A 7,297-nucleotide genomic window follows, 5' to 3' on the forward strand; every position below is an offset into this window, starting at 1 on the left:
ATTTCAAAAGAAGCGGATAATTTAATGAGGTTTTCAAACATACAAGGTCAAATATAACATTGTCTATTTAGGTCAATCCTCATAGTTCAAGAGTACTCTAAACGTGAACGATACAGGCGGCCATTTTCTATTTTTTTCCAACAAATTTCAAACCGACAAATTTGGACATAATTCATATCTTAGGATTTTTTACAAAGATTGGAACGAAATTTGAACTAAAACTTTTTTAAAACAACTAATCTACTCGTCTTCACTTGCGCCGTCCAGCATGACCAAGTCAAGCTCCGCCGCCATCGTCGTCGCCCGGGCCGTCGTCGGTCATCGTCGCTGCCGCCCCCGCCGAGGAAGTCGAGGTTGTTGTCCTCCTCGCCGCCGCCGCCTTCGATGGACAGGCGGAGGGCCTTGTTCTGCCCCCAGCGCTGCCCGGCATGTCATCTGGGTCTCCAGGCGCGTGAGGCGGAATCCACCCCTAAGCCATCGCGGACTCGCAGATCGCCCAGAAAGAGGTTCGGGCCATGTCGTCGGGGTCGCTAGCCTCTCTGAGCGCCGCCAGCTTGGGTGTGATCTCGGCGCAGGTTCGCGACAACCGCGGGCCGCAACATGAGGCGGGTTGGGGAGGATGGACATGTCGCGCCACGCCAGGCCCCGGCGGCGCGCAAGTTCCCGTCGACGAGCCTCCACGATGACCTCGTCGAAGTTCTTCCCCACCCAGAATTTCGCGCCGGCCCGTGCGCGTTGCAGCCGGCCGTCGTGACGCTACCGCTGCTCGACCGCGCAGCCGCCGCCGTTAATGTGCCAGCCCGACGGGGAGGTGGCAAGCACGGCATCTGTCATCTACATTTTCTGGACCGCATCATGATCAGATTGACGGAAATTTTCAGAAAATGAAAGCAAACGGGAGCGGCAAACTGAAGTGGGGACATTTTCGGATTCAGATAGGAAATCTGACGCGTCCTCCCATCGCCAAGTCCAGCCAGCGTCTTTAAATATCAGCACAGAGCACCTTCGCGTCCCACAACACCTTCCTGATCCCGCAGACAAACCTCTCCCAAATCCAATCCCCCGCCCACCCTCGATCGACATCAAACCCTAGCAGCAGAATCGGGCAGCCACCGGCCGGGATGGAGGGGCTCGACGTCGACGACGTCTTCCACCACTACCGGCTTGAGCCCTACGGAAGTGGAGGCCGTCACCTACTACCTGCCACGCCTCCTCTCCGGCGAGACGCTGCATGCCGTCGACAAGCTCATCCACCGCGTCGACATCACCGGCTGCGAGCCCAAGGATCTGGCCCGCCGATACGCGCCCGTGCCGCAGGCCATGAGCAGCGGCGACCGGTTCTTCTTTCACCACGTGCAAGAGCAAGAACGGGAGCAAGCTCCAAGAGCGTGCGCAGCGCCGGCGGCGGCACCTGGAGCATCCAGAAAACTCGGAGATTAGCCACGCGGGAGTCAAGGTCGGCGAGGTCAAGAACCTGTCCTTCAAGAAGAAGGGCAAGTCGACAGGCTGGGTCATGGAGGAATACCGGTGCCTGCTGCCGGAGGCCACCGTCTCCGACGGGGTGAAGGTGTTCAGCAAGATGCACTTGGCTCAGCATGCTCCTGACGCGGCCCGCCAGGAATCGGAGGCGTACAAGCTTCAGCAACAGCAACCAGAGGCCGTGACCCGAGCACGCACGCGCAGAAGAGGCCAGCGACCGCTGCCGCCGTCGATCCCTCAACCGGCGCGCCCCAAGAAGAGGACGTGCGTTGCCGTCCCCGTCCCGGCACCTGGAGCATCGGCCACCACCGTCGTTCTTGATGTATGATGAGGCAGCCAGAGCAATGCATGGCCCGCTGCCTTCACACCAGCTTCCCTGTTCAGTATGCACAAGCATCATGCGAGTCCACTACAACATCCAGCCGCTCCGACGTTGCTCAAGCTCCTGAGATTTCCTCCCAGCCAGATGTGATGGAGTCCACCCAATCAGAAGAGGCTGGCTCGAGCATTGCAAGGAGCACATCTGAAGAGGATGTGTTTGAGCCATTGGGGCCTATTTCCGATTTGCCGGATTGGGAGGAAGATGGTTTTGATCTTGAAGAACTAATGAGAATGATGGAAGACGACCCAATTGAAGTTGAGCCGGTCACTGGAGCCAACACTGGCGTGGAGATGGGCCAACAGGAACCTCTGTACCTGGATGCCTTGGACCAAGGCGTGCTGAGAGGGCATGCTGCAGTCTGAGACCCTTACCCAATGTGGAGATCAGAGGATCAGGCCATGCACAACCCTGCCTTCCATGATGACAAGGAGAAGAGGTACAATGCCGCGTCGGATCTTGACGCTCCATCGCTTCAGGGACAGGACCACTTGTTCAAACCGCGGCCGTGCTCCTTCGATCCATTTGAAGCAGCATGGAAGGCCGAAGAGGCGCTCGAGAAGGAGAAGAGGTGCAATGCCGCGGCCAATCTTCACGCTGGAGGGCACAGCAACTTCTTCTCGCCTACAAGTGTCTACTAAGTCCGATGTTGAAATTGTTTTCAAAGTGTATGAGAGGATACTCACTGGCTGATGTATTAGTTTGTCCATGTACGATCGCCACGGATGCACCTCTGAGCAATTTGCTCCACTTGTTCATGCAAGCTACTAAAACTGTTGTTGTTCTTCTTGCTCCTGTGATAGATTTCTGAACCTTGCATTCGCTCCTGCACTAGTACTTCTTCTGCTCTGTTTCCTGTGATGGACCATGTTAAAACTGCTCTATCTTTTTGTATTAGTTTCAGATAAGCAAGCATGATGCAGTTATGATCTGGGCAACCGCAGATAAGTAGTAGGACTAACTATGTTTGTAAATCAAAACTGTTTCGCTGCTCTTGATAATCTGTAGAACAACTACAAGTTCATAAGTTGCAGAGCAGATTCAAGTTGTGGCAAAAATAAATTTGTTCTCCCTATTTTTTTGCAACTACTAAAACTGTTGTTGTTCCTACTCCTTTATAGATGATGACCCCCTGCGTTCCCAATTTTGCATGCTGCAGCTCATATATATTTCTTAGTTAGTACAACTTGTCGATTTTGATTCATGGTCAACTATTAAGCTTTGGTTCAGTTCTTTCGCTCACATTTGGTTCTATATAAATCAACTCTGAAGTCACGTTTTGAGTGAGGTTTTCTCTCTACTATCGTTTCGGCAAACTTAGGCAAGTACTCCGACGTGTCTCAACTCTCACTGCAGTATGCTCTAGCAGTTCAAAACATTTTCACTTAAGACTTAAAAGAATACCCTGCGGCCATGGTTTCACCTGTTTTACGTGTGCAAGGAGGTACTCCCTCCGTTCCGAATTACTCGTTCGCAGAAATGGATGTATCTAGATGTATTTTAGTTCTAGATACATCCATTTCTACGACGAGTAATTTGGAACGGAGGGAGTATATTTCTACTTCGGAGTCTTTTTTTTAACTGAAACTTTCCACTCCGGACTCAGGAGGTCCAACTAGTGCAGCTTCGATTAAGTTTTACAAGTCTGGTTAACTTCTGGGGTGTGCTTTTGAGAACAGATGTACGATCCGGGGTTCATAAGTTGTTAAACCTGAACTTGCAAATCTTGTTTAACTGTCAAACATAACCTTGAGGAGCTCTCTCTGAACATTTCACACTTATTTGGTTGGAGAAAGCTTATTTCAGATTAGTTTGACTAACACCTCGACAGATTTTTTGAATGGAATAATTGGAAATGGGATGTCACTGAAGAATTGGTTATCATCGCTGCAGGATTGTGCAGAGTGACAACAAGACCTATCTAGTCTCTCCATGGATGTAGCCAAAGGAGGTCTCTCTATCAAGAGGTCAGGAAAGGAGGAAAAGGTAGCTTCTGTCACCGTGGTACCTCCGCAACCCACCATCGTAATGACAGTAATATCCTTCTCGTCCATAAGGGCAAATGTTATGTGGTCGACTTCACATAACATCGAGAAGAACATTAGCATAAACATGCAGGGCTCATTTGTTTTGGGAGATTGGATGATTTGCCCTGTTTTACTTTATGATTAGATGATTTGCCCCGTTTTACTTTGTAGTAGATTATCACTTCCGCTTCGGTACAACCCCCCTGAACACATTGATGGTTGAGATTAAACCGCCCCCTTTTATAGTTTGCATGTTTGGCCGGTTTCAAGAAAAACAATTCAAAAAATAGTTCAAAGTGCATGATGGTCATAACTGTTGAGAAACGTAGCATGCAATTTCAAAAAAAATCCTACACACGCAAAATCTATCTAGGAGATGCATAGCAATGAGAGGGGGAGAGTGTGTACGTACTCTCGTAGACCGAAAGCGGAAGCGTTTGACAACGAGATTGATGTAGTCGAACTTCTTCTCGTTCCGACCAATCAAGCACCGAACGTACGGCACCTCCGAGTTCTGCACACGTTCAGCTCGATGACGTCCCTCGAACTCTTGATCCAGCAAAGTGTCGAGGGAGAGTTTCGTCAGCACGACGGCGTGGTGACGGTGATGGTGAAGTGATCCGCGCAGGGCTTCGCCTAAGCACTACGAAGATATGACCAGAGGCGTAAACTGTGGAGGGGGCGCCGCACACAGCTAGCATTTGTTGGTGTGTGTTCTAGCGGTGCCCCCTTCATATATATAGGTTGGAGGGGAGGAGAGGCAGCCAAGGGCCGCCCCAAGTAGGAGGAATCCTACTTGGGCGCCTCCCAATTCGGCCTCCCCCCTTTCCATATCCACCGGAGGGGGAAGGAAGGAGGAGGGAGGAGGAAGGAAGGGGAGGCCGAATCCCTCCCCTTCCTTTCTCCTGCTCCTCTTTCCTTCCCCTCCTATTCGGCCTACATGGGGCGCACCAGCCCCTTAGGGGCTGGTATGTCCCCTACTTGGCCAATTAGGCCCATGTAGTTGCCGGGGGGGGGGGGGGATGCCCGAAACCCTTCCGGTGACCCGATATGTACCCGGTACCCCCATAACACTTCCGGTGTCGAATATCATCGTCCTATATATGAATATTTACCTCTGACCATTTCGAGGCTCCTCGTCATGTCTGTGATCTCATCCGGGACTCCAAACAACATTCGGTCACCATATCACATAACTCATATAATACAAAATCGTCATCCAACGTTAAGCGTCCGGACCATGCGGGTTCGAGAACTATGTAGGCATGACCGAGACACCTCTCCGGTCAATAACCAACAGCGGAACCTGGATGCTCATATTGGTTCCCGCGTATTCTACGAAGATCTTTATCGGTCGTACCGTAATGACAACATACGTCATTCCCTTTGTCATCGGTATGTTACTTGCCCGAGATTCGATCGTCGGTATCTTCCTACCTAGTTCAATCTCGTTACCGGCAAGTCTCTTTACTCGTTCCGTAATACATCATCCCGCAACTAACTCATTAGTCACATTGCTTGCAAGGCTTATCATGACGTGCATTACCGAGAGGGCCCAGAGATACCTCTCCGATACTCAGATTGAAAAATCCTAATCTCGATCTATGCCAGCCCAACAAACACCTTCGGAGATACCTGTAGAGTATCTTTATAATCACCCAGCTACGTTGTGACGTTTGATAGCACACAAGGTATTCCTCCGGTATCCGGGAGTTGCATAATCTCATATTCAAAGGAATATGTATATGACATGAAGAAAGCAATAGCAATAAAACTTAACGATCATTATGCTAAGCTAACAGATGGGTCTTGTCCATCACATCATTCTCCTAATGATGTGATCCCGTTCATCAAATGACAACACATGTATATGGTTAGGAAACTTAACCATCTTTGATTAACGAGCTAGTCTAGTAGAGGCTTACTAGGGACACTGTGTTTTGTCTATGTATCCACACATGTATCAAGTTTCCGGTTAATACAATTCTAGCATGAATAATAAACATTTATCATGATACAAGGAAATATAAGTAACAACTTTATTATTGCCTCTAGGGCATATTTCCTTCAGTCTACCACTTGCACTAGAGTCAATAATCTAGATTACATTATAATGATTCTAACACCCATGGAGTCTTGGTGCTCACCATGTTTTGCTCGTGGAAGAGGCTTAGTCAACGGGTCTGCCACATTCAGATCCGTATGTATTTTGCAAATCTCTATGTCTCCCTCCTTGACTTGATCACGGATGGAGTTGAAGCATCTGTTGATGTGTTTGGTTCTTTTGTGAAATCTGGATTCCTTCGCCAAGGCATTCGCTCCAGTATTGTCACAAAATATTTTCATTGGACCCGATGCACTAGGTATTACACCTAGATCGGATATGAACTCCTTCATCTAGACTCCTTCATTCGCAGCTTCCGAAGCAGCTATGTACTCCGCTTCACACATAGATCCCGCCACAACGCTTTGCTTGGAACTGCAATAACTGACTGCTCCACCATTCAATATGAATACGTATCCGGTTTGTGACCTAGAGTCATCCGGATCAGTGTCAAAGCTAGCATCGACGTAACCATTTACGACGAGCTCTTTGTCACCTCCATAAACGAGAAACATATCCTTAGTCCTTTTCAGGTATTTCAGGATGTTCTTGACCGTTGTCCAGCGATCCACTCCTGGATTACTTTGGTACCTCCCTGCTAGACTTATAGCAAGGCACGCATCAGGTCTGGCACACATCATAGCATACATGATAGAACCTATGGCTGAGGCACAGGGAATGACTTTCATTTTATCTCTATCTTCTGCAGTGGTCGGACATTGAGTCTGACTCAACTTCACACCTTGTAACACAGGAAAGAACCCTTTCTTTGACTGGTCCATTTTGAACTTCTTCAAAACTTTATCAAGGTATGTGCTTTGTGAAAGTCCAATTAAGCGTCTTGATCTATCTCTATAGATCTTGATGCCCAATATATAAGCAGCTTCACCGAGGTCTTTCATTGAAAAACTTTTATTCAAGTATCCTTTTATGCTATCCAAAAATTCTATATCATTTCCAATCAACAATATGTCATCCACATATAATATTAGAAATGCTACAGAGCTCCCACTCACTTTTTTATAAATACAGGCTTCTCCAAAAGTCTATATAAAATCATATGCTTTGATCACCTCATCAAATCATATATTCCAACTCCGAGATGCTTGCACCAGTCCATAAATGGATCGCTAGAGCTTGCATACTTTGTTAGCACCTTTAGCATCGACAAAACCTTCTGGTTGCATCATATACAACTCTTCTTTAAGAAATCCATTAAGGAATGCAATTTTGACGTCCATTTGCCAGATTTCATAATCATAAAATTCGTCAATTGCTAACATGATTCAGACATACTTAAGCATTGCT

At 48.1% G+C, this 7,297-nt stretch overlaps 1 pseudogene; it reads left to right on the plus strand.

Annotated features, from left to right (window-relative positions):
- The first annotated feature begins 1,121 nt into the window (after window positions 1-1,121).
- LOC123142524 (NAC domain-containing protein 41-like) lies at window positions 1,122-2,499 on the plus strand (annotated as a pseudogene).
- Window positions 2,500-7,297: the final 4,798 nt, after the last annotated feature.

Source organism: Triticum aestivum, chromosome 6D (assembly GCF_018294505.1).
Source record: "Triticum aestivum cultivar Chinese Spring chromosome 6D, IWGSC CS RefSeq v2.1, whole genome shotgun sequence".
Lineage (NCBI taxonomy): Eukaryota > Viridiplantae > Streptophyta > Magnoliopsida > Poales > Poaceae > Triticum > Triticum aestivum.